Genomic DNA, 15,710 nt, shown 5'->3' with positions numbered 1-15,710 from the left:
TGTATGGACCTAACAGAAGCAGAAGATATTAAGAAGAGGTGGCAAGAATACACAGAAGAACTGTACAAAAAAGATCTTCACGACCCAGATAATCACAATGGTGTGATCACTCACCTAGAGCCAGACATCCTGGAATGTAAAGTCAAGTGGGCCTTAGGAAGCATCACTACAAACAAAGCTAGTGGAGGTGATGGAATTCCAGCTGAGTTATTTCAAATCCTGAAAGATGATCCTGTGAAAGTGCTGCACTCAATATGCCAGCAAATTTGGAAAACTCAGCAGTGGCCACAGGACTGGAAAAGGTCAGTTTTCATTCCAATCCCAAAGAAAGGCAATGCCAAAGAATGCTCAAACTACCACACAATTGCGCTCATCTCACACGCTAGTAAAATAATGCTCAAAATTCTCCAAGCCAGACTTCAGCAATAGGCAAACCGTGAATTTCCAGATGTTCAAGCTGGTTTTAGAAAAGGCAGAGGAACCAGATATCAAATTGCCAACGTGGAATATTACTTAACTATAAAAAGGAATGCATTTGAGTGAGTTCTAATGAGGTGGATGAACCTGGAGCCTATCATACAGAGTGAAGTAAGTCAAAGAGAAAGACAAATAGTATATATTAATGCATATATAGAGAATTTAGAAAGACAGTACCAACGATCCTACAAGCAGGGCAGCAAAGGGGACACAGATGTAAAGAATGGACTTTTGGACTCAGTGGGAGGAGGCAAGGGTGTGATGATTTGAGAAAATAGCATTGAAACACGTACATTACCATATGTAAAACAGATAACCAGTGTGAGTTCAATGCATAAAGCAGCACAGCACCCAAAACCAGTGCTTTGGGACAACCTAGAGGGATGGGGTGGGGAGGGAGGTGGGAGAGGGGTTCAAGATTTGGGGGACACATGTATACCTGTGGCAAATTCATGCTGATGTATGGCAAAAACTGTCACGATATTGTAAAATAATTACCCTTCAACTGAAATAAATAAAACATTTTTTAAAGAAAATCTATCCTAGATAGCGAAAAAAAAAAAAAAAACAAGAAATGCCAAAGAGAATTAAAATGAGTTACAAATAAAGGGTATAAACCAATGAGAATGTTAATAACAGACCCTTATGGGCCAGGCACACTTCTAAACAATTTACCTATTAAATAAACAGTTTATTTAATCTTCACAACAACTTTATGGGAGAGTTAGTTTTTATTCCTATTTTACAGATGAGAACACTGAAGCACAGAGAGTACAAATATCTTGCCCAAGGTCATACATCTAGTAAGTGAGAGAGCTGAGATTTGACCCAGAAAACCTGACTCTAGATAAGCTCTTCTAATATTGTGCTATGACACCTTAAGGAAAGAGAATGGAATACAATCAGAAAAGTTTTAAAATAATGGAAAGATATGGGCGAGAAAGGGGAGCATGAAAGAGGAAAGAGACTAGGAAAGGATATACAATGTGGCAAAATTAAAAAAAGAAAACGATGATGAGAAAAAGAGAAAAAACAGAAGACAGATCAATTATAACTGACAGAAAAAGTTGATGACATACATAGAAAAAACAGTAGGAAAAATGAGGAAAACATGACAATGAGTATCAAAGGAGAAAAGAGAAAAATTTCAGAAGAATCTGTCTCTGTCATTCCCTGCAGGAGCTGAAGCAGAAGTGATTTACCTGTGTAGGTGGGACGTGAATGGGGGGCTAGTGTGGGGCACATCAGCCTCATGCTTATAAGGAACAAATGGTGTTCTCATTTCCCATTTGAGATACAGTTATGTTATCTGCACTGGCCATGACAGGCGCTAGGGTGAAACTCTGAGGTGGTGTTAAAAAAAATAGACAAATTAAATTTGATTGCCAGGTGGCTCTAGAGGTAAAGAACCCACCTGCCAATGCAGATACATAAGAGATGCAAGTTTGATCCCTGGGTTGGGAAGATCCTTTGGAGGAGGGCATAGAAACCCACTCCTGTACTTTTGGAGAATCCCATGGACAGAGGAGCCTGGTGGGGCTGCAGTTCATGGGGTCGCGAAGAGTCCGATGGGACTGAAGCAACTTAGCACATATGCACAAGTTTGGTGCAGCAAATTGTTCCCCTAATGATTTATTGTAACAATTAGCTTCCAAGGCAAAATCATCCTCTAGGGACAAAACTTCCAGAAATAAACATGGCATTAACAGAAAATCAGGGATAAGAAATAAGAATGGAAATAAGTACTGAGAATTTAAAGTTCTTCTGGTGAAACAATAGGTTAACTAGTAAGTTTCGGCATACCAATATTACAGTGTAATATTTTAAATAAAGAGTTAAGAATATAAATATGAAAATAAATGACAGTGTTAAAAGCAAATCATAAAACAGGTTCTAAAGTCTTATTTAAATGTTAATTACCGTTATTTAAGAGAATACGCATCCAAGTTATTAGAGACCAAGGAAAATGTATAATATTTTTGACGGTAGGTGATCCTTGTATTTGTTCCTTTGAAACTTTCTTTAGGGGTCATGGGAAGGAATGGAGGAGTAGTCTGGGGTTAACAGATGCAAACTCTTACACATAGAATGAATAAATAACAAGATCCTACTGTATAGCACAGGGAACTATATTCAATATCTTGTGATAAACTAATGAAAAATATGAATATATATATATAACTGTATCAGTCTGCTATACAACAGAAATTAACACAACATTGTAAATCAACTACAGGTCAACTTAAAAAAAAAACTTTAAGTGATATTCTCTGAAATAAAAAATAATAATAGAAAGGAAGAAACTATATTCTTGCCAAATGACTCTACTAAGGAAAATATTATTTTCCTCTGTGATTTGATCAGTGCTACTTTCTAAATTACATGAGTAGAAGTGCTTTAAGTTACATAGCAGGAACTCAGTGAAAGTGAAGTGAAGTGAAAGTCACTCAGTCATGTCTGATTCTTTGCGACCCCAAGGACTATGCAGTCTATGGAATTCTCCAGGCCAGAATACTGGAGTGGGTAGCCTTTCCCTTCTCCAGGGGATCTTCCCAATCCAGGGATCGAACCCAGGTCTCCCACATTGCAGGCGGATTCTTTATCAGCTGAGCCAGAAGGGAAGCCCAAATGGGAAATAAATAAAGTCAAATGGGAAATAAAATGGTATCTTTAAAAAGTAAGTGTTAAAAAGAGAAAGAAAAACACCAATACAGTATACTAAAGCATATATATGGAATTTAGAAAGATGGTAACAATAACCCTGTATACGAGACAGCAAAAGAGACACTGATGTATAGAACAGTCTTTTGGGCTCTGTGGGAGAGGGAGAGGGTGGGATGATTTGGGAGAATGGCATTGAAATACATATAATATCATATATGGAACGAGTCGCCAGTCCAGGTTCGATGCAGGATACTGGATGCTTGGGGCTGGTGCACTGGGACGACCCAGAGGGATGGTATGGGGAGGGAGGAGGGAGGAGGGTTCAGGATGTGGAACACGTGTATACCTGTGGCAGATTCATTTCGATATTTGGCAAAACCAATACAATATTGTAAAGTTTAAAAATAAAAGAAAATTTTGAAAAAAAAGATCTTCAACCATGAAACTACTAAGTTGACTGGCATTACATTTCCTTTCAAAACTAAAGCAGAAACCATGGGTAAATAATTCATCATCCCTAATAGAAGGAAGCATATTAATTCACTTAAAAGACCAACATTTTACTGATATTCTATTCTGAAGAGAATTATTATATGAAAATTTGCACAAGGCATATGAAAAACATTTTCAATATGCCTCCTTCAGTTGCTTTTGGTGAATAGTTTTGGATGACAGAAGACCACACATTTCTAAACCTCATTTTTGCTAGTGCAGCAGCACGTAAGTCACAATTCAAATGCCAGGATTTGTTCATTTACAGACTAGGGTATTTATCCACCGTATTCCTCTATCTAGTGATTGCTGGCAAACCAGCTCATCGAAGTAAAAACTACTGCTTCATAGTGTTTGCTAATTTTCATGTATTTAATTCCACAAATGGTCCAACCACCAGCTTTTAAAATTTTTGAATGTGTTCTTAAAAGCTATTGTTTGCAAATTCCCCAGAACACCACTGCTTTAAAAAAAAAGTATCATGAATTTTCCAGTCTTTTTTTCTCCTTTCTGAGTTCATGAGAGAGTATTTGTAGCAGAGATGTTACAATGTTACATCAAACTCTTTTATGTAAAAAAGAAAAATCCTAACCCTGTGTACCAGACAGCAAAAGAGACACTGATGTATAGAATAGTCTTGTGGACTCTGTGGGAGAGGGAGAGGGTGGGAAGATTTGGGAGAATGGCATTGAAACATGTAAAGTATCATGTATGAAACGAGATGCCAGTCCAGGTTCGATGCACGATACTGGATGCTTGGGGCTAGTGCACTGGGACGACACAGAGGGAGGGTATGGGGAGGGAGGAGGGAGGAGGGTTCAGGATGGGGAGCACATGTAAAAAAAGAAAAAAAAGAAAAATCCAAGGATGACTGATTATTGAATGAGCATATTTTAAAATAATCTTCAGCTGACCAAAAAGCATTCTTCAAGGTCTTAATCTACAAGAGCAAGGTTTCTTTTCAAGATAGGTTTATACTATTCACCATACATGAATAACTCCAAAACTATGAACTGAGTTTACTTCCATTCACTAGTCACTGCAAGCTGTGTGACCTCACCAAAGCTGTTAAGCCCAGTACTCCCGCCACCAAAATTAAACTACCATGACAAACTGTCGACAGAATTATTCACCAAAGGCATCAAAATCTCATGCTCCCATTAGAAAATATTGTGATGCTCAAATAGAATCTCGTCTACTTTTAACATTTATCCGTATTTACATAATATGTATCTAAGTTTTGCCTTTCAGAGACGAAAAGGCTAGAGAATGTCTTTGATCAACATTCTGATCCAACCCACCACATCATCCCAACTTTTTAATCTATTACTTTTTGTCCTGGAGGCTTTAGCCTCTGCCTTGTGCAGCCTATAATCTACAGTTGCATCAACGTGTGTCTGTCTTCACTTGGCCTGTCATCTCCTCATACGCAAGAGCATACAAAACACTAAGTTTCAAAGAGGTCTCTGACAAGATTTCATTGAAACAGGACGACACAATTACCAGTACATTCTACTGGGATGTAGAATGTACATCCCAGTTTGGTTAGAGTCAACTCTAACCAGACTCTTAGGAACCAAATATTGGGTTGACCAAAAAGTTCCTTTGGTTCTTAGGTACATATAAGACACATTTTTTTTCTTTTTCACCAAGAACTTTACTGAACAACATATTCACCATTTTGTTCCACTACCTTCTAACATTTTTCAAGCAACTTCGTAATTCCATCTTCCCAAAACTTTTTAACTTTTTGAGTAAAGAACACTTCCAGTTGCCTTTTACAGTCTTCCAGGAAACTGAAACCTTTTCATCACCTTCTCCGGATGAAGACCAGAGTTTGTTGTGATTGGTGGTGGTTCATTTCACTTGCCCCACAATCTCTTCTGTTCCACATTGTTGTTCAGTATCGACTTTTCCTCTCCTGGCACAATTTGTTTTAAAAACAGAACGTTTCCCTTACACTTCAGGAGAGAATCATATGTGGAAATATGATCAAGAGGGTTTTTTTTTAATTAACTTATATGGACTCCAAACATCAAAGTGATTAACATAACCAAGCTTGTGCAAATGATTTTCAACACTTGATTTGGATATTTTGAATATGTTGGCTATTTCCTGAATGGTATAATGTTGATTGTTTTCAATGTCTCAATTTGATCAACTTCAACTGGCCTACCTGACCATGGAGCAATGTTCAATGAGAAATCTCCAGCACAAAATTTTGAGAAACACTTTTGACACATTCAGTCACAGCATCTTCTCCATACACTGCAAAAATCTTTCATGCTTCAGCTGCTTTTTTACATCTTTCACCTTTTTTGATATAATAAAGCATAATATGTTGAAATGTTACTTTGTTTCTTCCATCTTCAATACTAAAATTACTGCATAAAAATTCACCAGTTGGCTAAGTTTATTTAAATGCATGCTAATATGACAACTGTCACAACACAATCAAAATTGTTTTGAATGAAGTTAAAGACAACTAAGCACCACTACACCATCTTACCCAAAAAACTGAACAAAACTTTTTTTTTATATTATACATGTTTTAATGCCATTCTCCCAAATCACCCCCCCAACACACAGAGTTCAAAAGACTGTTCTATACATCTGTGTCTCTTTTGCTGTCTCGCATACAAGGTTGTCGTTACCATCTTTCTAAATTCCATATACATGCATTAATATACTGTATTGGTGTTTTTCTTTCTGGCTTACTTCACTCTGTATAATAGGCTCCAGTTTCATCCACCTCATTAAAACTGATTCAAGTGTATTCTTTTTAATGGCTGAGTAACACTCCATTGTGTCTATCTACCACAGCTTTCTTATCCATTCATCTGTTGATGAACATCTAGGTTGCTTCCATGTCCTGCCTATTATAAACAGTGCTGCGATGATCATTGGGGTACATGTGTCTCTTTCAATTCTGGTTTCCTCAGTGTGTATGCCCAGCAGTGGGATTGCTGGGTTGTATGGCAGTTCTATTTCCAGTTTTTTAAGGAATCTCCCCACTGTTCTCCATAGTGGCTGGACTAGTTTGCATTCCCACCAACAGTGTAAGAGGGTTCCCTTTTCTCCACACCCTCTCCAGCATTTATTGCTTGTAGACTTTTGGATAGCAGGCATTCTGACTGGCGTGAAATGATACCTCATTGTGGTTTTGATTTGCATTTCTCTGATAATGAGTGATGTTGAGCATCTTATCATGTGTTTGTTAGCCATCTGTATGTCTTCTTTGGAGAAATGTCTATTTAGTTCTTGGCCCATTTTTTTATTTGGGTCGTTTATTTTTCTGGAATTGAGCTGCAGGAGTTGCTTGTATATTTTTGAGATTAGTTCTTTGTCAGTTGCTTCATTTGCTATTCTTTACTCCCATTCTGAAGGCTGTCTTTTCACCTTGCTTATAGTTTCCTTTGTTGTGCAGAAGCTTTTAAGTTTAATTAGGTCCCATTTGTTTATTTTTGCTTTTATTTCCAATATTCTGGGAGGTGGTTCATAGAGGATCCTGCTGTGATGTATGTCAGAGAGTGTTTTGCCTATGATCTCCTCTAGGAGTTTTATAGTTTCTGGTCTTACATTTAGATCTTTAATTCATTTTGAGTTTATTTTTGTGTATGGTGTTAGAAAGTGTTCTAGTTTCATTCTTTTACAAGTGGTTGACCAGTTTTCCCAGCACCACTTGTTAAAGAGATTGTCTTTAATCCATTGTATATTCTTGCCTCCTTTGTCAAAGATAAGGTGTCCATAGGTGTGTGGGTTTATCTCTGGGCTTTCTATTTTGTTCCATTGATCTCTATTTCTGTCTTTGTGCCAGTACCATACTGTCTTGATGACTGTGGCTTTGTAGTAGAGCCTGAAGTCAGGCAGGTTGATTCCTCCAGTTCCGTTCTTTCTCAAGATTGCTTTGGCTATTCGAGGTTTTTTGTATTTCCATACAAATTGTGAAATTATTTGTTCTAGCTCTGTGAGGAATACTGTTGGTAGCTTGATAGGGATTGCATTGAATCTATAGATTGCTTTGGGTAGTATACTCATTTTCACTATATTGATTCTTCCAATCCAAGAACACGGTATATTTCTCCATCTATTAGTGTCCTCTTTGATTTTTATCATCAGTGTTTTATAGTTTTCTATATATAGGTCTTTTGTTTCTTTAGGTAGATATATTCCTAAGTATTTTATTCTTTTCGTTGCAATGGTGAATGGAATTGTTTCCTTGATTTCTCTTTCTGTTTTCTCATTATTAAATATGTGTATAGGAATGCAAGGGATTTCTGTGTGTTGATTTTATATCCTGCAACTTAACTATATTCATTGATTAGCTCTAGTAATCTTCTGGTGGATTCTTTAGGGTTTTCTATGTAGAGGATCATGTCATCTACAAACAGTGAGAGTTTTACTTCTTTTCCAATTTGGATTCCTTTTATTTCTTTTTCTGCTCTGATTGCTGTGGCCAAAACTTTCAAAACTATATTGAATAGTAATGGTGAGAGTGGGCATCCTTGTCTTGTTCATGACTTTAGGGGAAATGCTTTCAATTTTTCACCATTGAGGATAATGTTTGCTGTGGATTTGTCATATATAGCTTTTATTATGTTGAGGTATGTTCCTTCTATTCCTGCTTTCTGGGAAGTTTTTATCATAAATGGATGTTGAATTTTATCAAAGGCTTTCTCTGCATCTATTGAGATAATCATATGGCTTTTATTTTTCAATTTGTTAATGTGGTGTATTACATTGATTGATTTGCGGATATTGAAGAATCCTTGCATCCCTGGGACAAAGCCCACTTGGTCATGGTGTATGATCTTTTTAATGTGTTATTGGATTCTGATTGCTAGAATTTTATTAAGGATTTTTGCATCTACGTTCATCAGTGATATTGGCCTGTAGTTTTCTTTTTTTGTGGCATCTTTGTCAGGTTTTTGTATTAGGGTGATGGTGGTCTCATAGAATGAGTTTGGAAGTTTACCTTCCTTTGCAATTTTGTGGAAGACTTTGAGTAGGATAGGTGTCAGCTCTTCTCTAAATTTTTGGTAGAATTCAGCTGTGAAGCTGTCCGGACCTGGGCTTTTGTTTGCTGGAAGATTTCTGATTATAGTTTCAATTTCCATGCTTGTGACGGGTCTGTTAAGATTTTCTATTTCTTCCTGGTTCAGTTTTGGAAAGTTGTACTTTTCTAAGAATTTGTCCATTTCTTCCATGTTGTCCATTTTATTGGCATATAATTGCTTATAGTAGTCTCATGATCCTTTGTATTTGTGTGTTGTCTGTGGTGATCTCTCAATGTTCATTTCTAATTTTGTTGATTTGATTCTTCTCCCTTTGTTTCTTGATGAGTCTGGCTAATGATTTGTCAATTTTGTTTATCCTTTCAAAGAACCAGCTTTGGCTTTGTTGATTTTTGCTATGGTCTCCTTTGTTTCTTTTGCATTTATTTCTGCCGTAATTTTTAAGATTTCTTTCCTTCTACTGACCCTGGGGTTCTTCATTCTTCCTTTTCTAGTTGCTTAAGTGTAGAGTTAGGTTTTTTATTTGACTTTTTTCTTATTTCTTGAGGTATGCCTGTATTGCTATGAACTTTCCTCTTAGCACTGCTTTTACACTGTCCAATAGGTTTTGGGTTGTTGTGTTTTCATTTTCATTCATTTCTATGCATATTTTGATTTCTTTTTTGATTTCTTCTGTTTTTTGTTGGTTATTCAGGTTCGTGTTGTTCAGCCTCCATATGTTGGAATTTTTAATGGTTTTTCTCCTGTAATTGAGATCTAATCTTACTGCATTGCGGTCAGAAAAGATGCTTGGAATGACTTCAATTTTTTTGAGTTTACCAAGGCTAGATTTATGGCCCAGGATGTGATCTATCCTGGAGAAGGTTCCATGTGCACTTGAGAAAAAGGTGAAATTCATTGTTTTGGGGTGAAATGTCCTATAGATATCAATTAGGTCTAACTTGTCTATTGTATCATTTAAAGTTTGTGTTTCTTTGTTAATTTTCTGTTTAGTTGATCTATCCATAGGTGTGAGTGGGGTATTAAAGTCTCCCACTGTTATTGTGTTATTGTTAATTTCCTCTTTCATACTTGTTAGCATTTGTCTTACATATTGTGGTGCTCCTATGTTGGGTGCATATATATTTATAATTGTTATATCTTCTTCTTGGATTGATCCTTTGATCATTATGTAGTGACCTTCTTTGTCTCTTTTTATAGCCTTTGTTATAAAGTCTATTTTATCTGATATGAATATTGCTACTCCTGCTTTCTTTTGATCTCTATTTGCATGGAATATCTTTTTCCAGCCCTTCCCTTTCAGTCTGTATGTGTCCCCTGTTTTGAGGTGGGTCTCTTCAGGCCAGGAGGGAATGGCAAGACATACTTAAAGTGAACAAAACTTTTGGCCAACCCAATACCTTTCACTTTTGTTTGGTTTAATTTTTCACTTTTATACAAATTTAAGGCTTACTTTTCACTTACAGATACTACAAAATACTGGCTATATTCCCCATGTTGTACAACACATCCTTGAGTCTATCTTATGCCCAACAATTTCTACCTCCCATTCCCACACCTCAATATTGCCCTCTCTCCCCTCCCCACTGATAACCACTAGTTTGTTCTCTTTATCTGTGAAATATCCTTCTTTTATTTTATACTCATTAGTTGTTGCTAATATCCCACTTTGAAATGACTGTCCATAATTCTTCATAAACAACTAAACACTATGATTGCTTCTTCATTACTAAAGTCAGTAGAGGGGTGTGTTTTTTTTCATTATTTCTGAGTGTTATGTGTGAAAATTTGATAATTCATAAAACTTATATGAAAAAGATACCAATATCTGTTGATCTGCTCTTATGGTCTCAAGATGTGCAAGTGTTACATCCATTCTCTCAAATAGTTACTACAAATATTATCAGAAAAAAACATTTAAACACAGAAACTTGGAAATAATGATGGAATCAGCCAACACTATGGCAGAGAAAGCCTCATCCTACACAGTTTATTGGAAATTTCTACCTCACCATCATTCAAATTATCCCAGTGCCACTCAGACAGCCAATGACCAAATGTTCCCACAGGACACACTTTCACCACTAGGATTTGAGTAAATGTTGCTTCCATCACCTGAAATTAGAACATGACAAGAAAGAAATATGTCTTCTCCCCAGCATGCCTTCAAAATGAGGTCTCTGGGTTTAGAAAAGATAGAGGAACCAGAGATCAAATTGCCAACATTCACTGGATCATAGAGAAAGCAAAGAAATTCCAGAAAAACATCTGCTTCATAGACTATGCTAAAACTTTTGACTGTGGGGACCACAGCAAACTGTGAAAAACTCTTAAAGAGATGGGAATATCAGATCACCTTAACTGTCTCCTGAGAAACTTCAGGAGGGTCAAGAAGCAACAGTTAGAACCAGACATGAAACAACTGGTTCCAAATTAGGAAAGGAGTACAGCAAGGCTGTATATTGTCACCCTGTTTATTTAATTATATGCAGAGTACACCTTGTAAAATGCTGGGCTAGATGAATTACAAGCTAGAATCAAGATTGCCAGGAGAAACGTCAACAGCCTCAGATATGCAGGTAATGGCAGAAAGAATTGATGCTTTCAAATTGGGGTGCTGGAGAATACTCTTGAGAGTCCCTTTGACTGCAAGAAGGTCAAACCAGTCAATCCTAAAGAAAACCAACTCTGAATATTCATTGGAAGGACTGATGCCAAAGCTCCAATACTTTGGTCACCTGATATGAGGAGCCGACTCATTGAAAAGACCTGGATGCTGGGAAAGATTGAAGGCATCAGGAGAAAGGGGCAGCAAAGTATGAGATGATTAGATAGCATTACTGACTCACTGAATCTGAGCAAATTCCACAAGATAGTGAATGACATGGAGACCCTGGTATGCTGCAGTCCATGGGGTCACAAAGTCAGACATGGCTTTGTGACTGAACAACAAGTAGCCAAATGCTTATTGAATATGACACCATTTGGTACAAAACCCTGATCTCAGGATTTCCCTCTAGAAACTTGCTTTCAGTAGCAATCTGAAACTTGTAGCAATCTGAATACAACTTCTCCGGCTATAACTGCTCTTTCCAGCTATCTCTTTAATACCTGGAGAAACACAGTTCTTTTCACTTCTGTAGTGATCATTCCATTCAAAATATTTCAATATGGAGTTCTGACCACTTGTTCTCTGACAGTTATGCCAGGTTAGGGATTCTGTTCAAATGAGGCATCCTGTTAACTCAGCTTCAAAGCAATCTTTCTTCATTATGATTCTTATGGGTATAAACCCAATCTAGAGAAAATGATGAAAGATGTAGAAAGGACAAAAAAGATGTGAACAACAAAAAAAAATCTTTGGTGCAAGCACATGCCTTTTATTACTGCCCAGTTAAAAGCCTCAAAGCCCAATAAACTCTCTATTTTTACTTCATAGATACTGAATACCAAGCTTATTTGGACATAGGTATTTCTACCTACATGTATCAGAAAGGATAAAAGTTAACAATCTAGTTAGCCATACCAACAACTAATAGATAGTCCATAAAATCACATGCAATAAAATAACAATAGGAAAAAAGACATTAATGAAAAGAAACACAAGTTTCTTAAGTGTAAAATTCGGTCTATTGAGATTAAACATATATCTTCACAAAATTAAGCATGAAATGTCTGATACTCCAGTTTGATACCCCAACTACTCTTCTCTGTACCCTAAAGTGCCAACTTTAAGCCTCTCAGGAGAGAAGCCATTGATAGGACTCATGAATGCCATCTTTCATTCCAAAGATCCAGCCTTTTATGGCTGACCAAATTATCACTTGAAAACAGCCCCACAGCCATTTATTCCTGCAATCATGGCTATAACTTAAGCTCTCACAAAGCCTGGAAAATAAAAATGTTTATTTGGATTATAAAAACAAACAGAGCAAAAAGGCTGATGGAAATTCACTGCTTGAAGTGCTGGTCAAGTACATAATGGAGAAAGCCTCCTGGTTTCCAGTGATCTTGGTGACCACATGGGCAATTCGTGGAAGCAAAGGACTTAGCAACAAGCAAAGCAAGCAAAGGACTTGCCCACTTAATTCTTAAATACTTTCCTATTTTAGCCCTTTATTAAATATTTAGGACTTTCAGACAATCAGATGAAGCAAGATGAAGTTGAATTTTTAGATGGAAGTATAGCTGGCTTAAAACTCAACATTCAAAAAACTAAGATCGTGGCATTTTAGTCCCATCACTTCATGGCAAATAGAAGGGGGGAAAGTAGAAGCAGTGACAGACTTTATTTTCTTGGGCTCCAAAATCACTGTGGATGGAGACTGCAGCCATGAAATTAAAAGACTTGCTCCTTGAAACAAAAGCTATGACAAGAAAGCAAAGACATTACTTTGCCAACAAAGGTCCATCTGGTCAAAGCTATGGTTTTTCCAGTAATCACGTATGGATGTGAGAGCTGGACTATAAAGAAAGCTGAGCACTGAAGAATTGAGGCTTTTGAACTGTGGTGTTGGAGAACACTCTTGAGAGTCCCAAGAGATCTCCTTGACTGGAGATGAAACCAGTCAATCCAAAAGGAGATCAATCCTGAATATTCATTGGAAGGACTGATGCTGAAGCTGAAGCTCCAATACTTTGGCCACCTGATGTGAAGAACTGACTCATTAGAAGAGACCCTGATGCTGGGAAAGAGTGAAGGCATGAGAAGAAGGGGACGACAGAGGATGAGATGGTTGAATGGCATCGACAACTCTGAAAGAACCAAGAGAAAATGATTCATCACCTCCAAGAGAGGCTCCACAAGGTTATTAGTGGACTTCTAAGCAGAAACCTTGCGGTCAGAAAGAAGTCAGTTGATATATTCAAAATTCTGAAAGTAAAAAAAGAACTAGCAACCATTTGTAATAACGGCAGAGTGTCTCATCTAGTAACAAGCTGTTTGTCAGCAGAATGATAAGTGATAGATTTAAGGGAAAGAGGATTCAGTTCAATTGGACAGAAGTTTATAATCCTTGGTGACTTGGTCAACACTAGGCACAGAAGTAGAAAACAAAATCCCTTTTCTCAAGGAACCTACAATGTTTTAGAAAAATTTAATCTTATGTAAGAAAATGAAACAATATGAGGAAATAACTGTAATGCCATAATAGGCATTGTGATAATAGATTCTGTGACTTTTCATGAATAAGGAATGCTTGTGAAATTTGTGGAACTTGAAATATTGGTAGAATTGTGCCAAAAGGAATGAAGGTGACATTTCTAGATCTCAACCTTGTTACATGAAGAATGCTGTGAATAACTAAAAGATTCAAAATCAACTTGGTTAGAAAGAGTCTAGCCTATTACCTTCATGGATCACAGCCTTGTCATAGCAAAGGAGCGTGTGTAACTCAATGAAGCTATAAGCCAAGCAGTGCAGGGTCGCTCAAAACAGATGGGTCATGTTTTCATGCTCCCTCACGGGTCGACCCCAGACGTGCGCATCCTCCGGTATGTCCCCGAATTCGCCTGCGCCAGTGTTCAGCTACGTGTGGTATAACTTAGGGCAGCATGTTGTGAAGAAATGGGGGCTGAGTGGCTCACACCATCAGGAATTTCAACCTAGTGAACCGAGCAGAACAGGGAGGAATGAAGCCCTCCCCTGCTCCCAGGCACCCCTCCACCATGAACCTCCTGCGAGAGCAGATGAGCAACCATCCAGAAATTAAGGGACAAATTGACAGAAAAGATGAAAAACTGCTGTCATTACTAAAAGATGTGTATGTTGATTCCCAAGATCCCTTGTCTTCTTTAGGATGCCGGCACACATCAGAAGCCTAAGGAGTTCAGGTTGCTGAAAGAACATCAGTTTGACATGATGAAAGTTAAGAACATTCCCAAAGGCAAAATTTTAATTGTTAGAGGCATTGACACTTCTCAGTAATCATAAACTTTATCCAGAAACATGGACTGCTGAGAAAATAGCTGAAGAATACCATCTAGAACACCAGATGTAAATAGCCTTCTCAAATATTTTGTTTATTTTGAAGTCGAAATCTTCCCCCCTGAAGGCAAGAAAACAATACAATCAAAATGAAGAATCTTTACAGGACTTTTCCTGTTTGCATCCCCGTTCCCTGTTTATTTTCCTCATTTGTAGCATATTAAATTATATAAATAACAAAAAAGAAAGAAAGATGGGTCACAGTTCTGGCAAAATGTGGTGCACTAGAGTAGGAAATGGCAACTCATTCCAGTAGTCTTGCTTGGAGAACCCCATGGACAATTGTGCTCATTTCACATGCTAGCAAAGTAATGCTCAAAATCTACAAGCTAGGCTTCAGTTCTGAACCAAGAACTTCCAGATGTACAAGCTGGATTTTGAAGAGGCAGAGGAACCAGAGATCAAACTGCCAGCATTCTATAGATAGCAGAGAAAGCAAGAGAATTCCAGAAAAAAAAAAAAATCTACTTCTGCTTCATTGATTATGCTAAAGCCTTTGACTATGTGGATCACAACAAACTGAGGAAAATTCTTAAAGGGATGGGAATACCAGACCACCTAACCTGCCTCCTGAGAAACTTGTATGCAGGACAAGAAGCAACAGCTTGTGAAATCTGTGGGACTTGAAATATTGGTAGAATTGTGCCAAAAGAAATGAATGTAAAATTCCTAGATCTCAAATTTGCTACCTCAAGAACACTGAATAATTAAAGTTTCAAAATCAGCTTGGTTTAGAAAGAGTCTGGCCTATTCCCTTCATGGATCACAGCCTTGTCGTGGCAGAGGGGCTTATATAACTCAGTGAACCAGACATGAAACAACTGACTGCTTCCAAACTGGGAAAGGAGTACAGAAGGCTGTATATTGCCACACTGCTTATTTAACTTTATGCAGAGTCTATCATGCAAAATGCTGAGCTGGATGAATCACAAAGCTGAAATCAAGACTGCCAGGAGAAATACCAACATCAGATATGCGGATGATAACCACTATAATGGAAGGAAGTGAAAAAGAACTAACGAGACTGTGGATAAGGATGAAATAAGAGAGTGAAAAAGCTGGCTTGAAACTCAACA

At 37.4% G+C, this 15,710-nt stretch overlaps 1 pseudogene; it reads left to right on the top strand.

Moving 5' to 3' along the window:
• Nucleotides 1-14,092: 14,092 nt before the first annotated feature.
• Nucleotides 14,093-14,903, top strand: LOC109553639 (NADH dehydrogenase [ubiquinone] 1 alpha subcomplex assembly factor 4-like; annotated as a pseudogene).
• Nucleotides 14,904-15,710: the final 807 nt, after the last annotated feature.

The sequence above is a fragment of the Bos indicus genome, chromosome 28, assembly GCF_029378745.1.
Source record: "Bos indicus isolate NIAB-ARS_2022 breed Sahiwal x Tharparkar chromosome 28, NIAB-ARS_B.indTharparkar_mat_pri_1.0, whole genome shotgun sequence".
In the NCBI taxonomy this organism is placed as follows: domain Eukaryota; kingdom Metazoa; phylum Chordata; class Mammalia; order Artiodactyla; family Bovidae; genus Bos; species Bos indicus.
The sequence above is the reverse complement of the archived record's forward strand: the minus strand, read 5'-3'. Positions and strand labels throughout refer to the sequence as shown.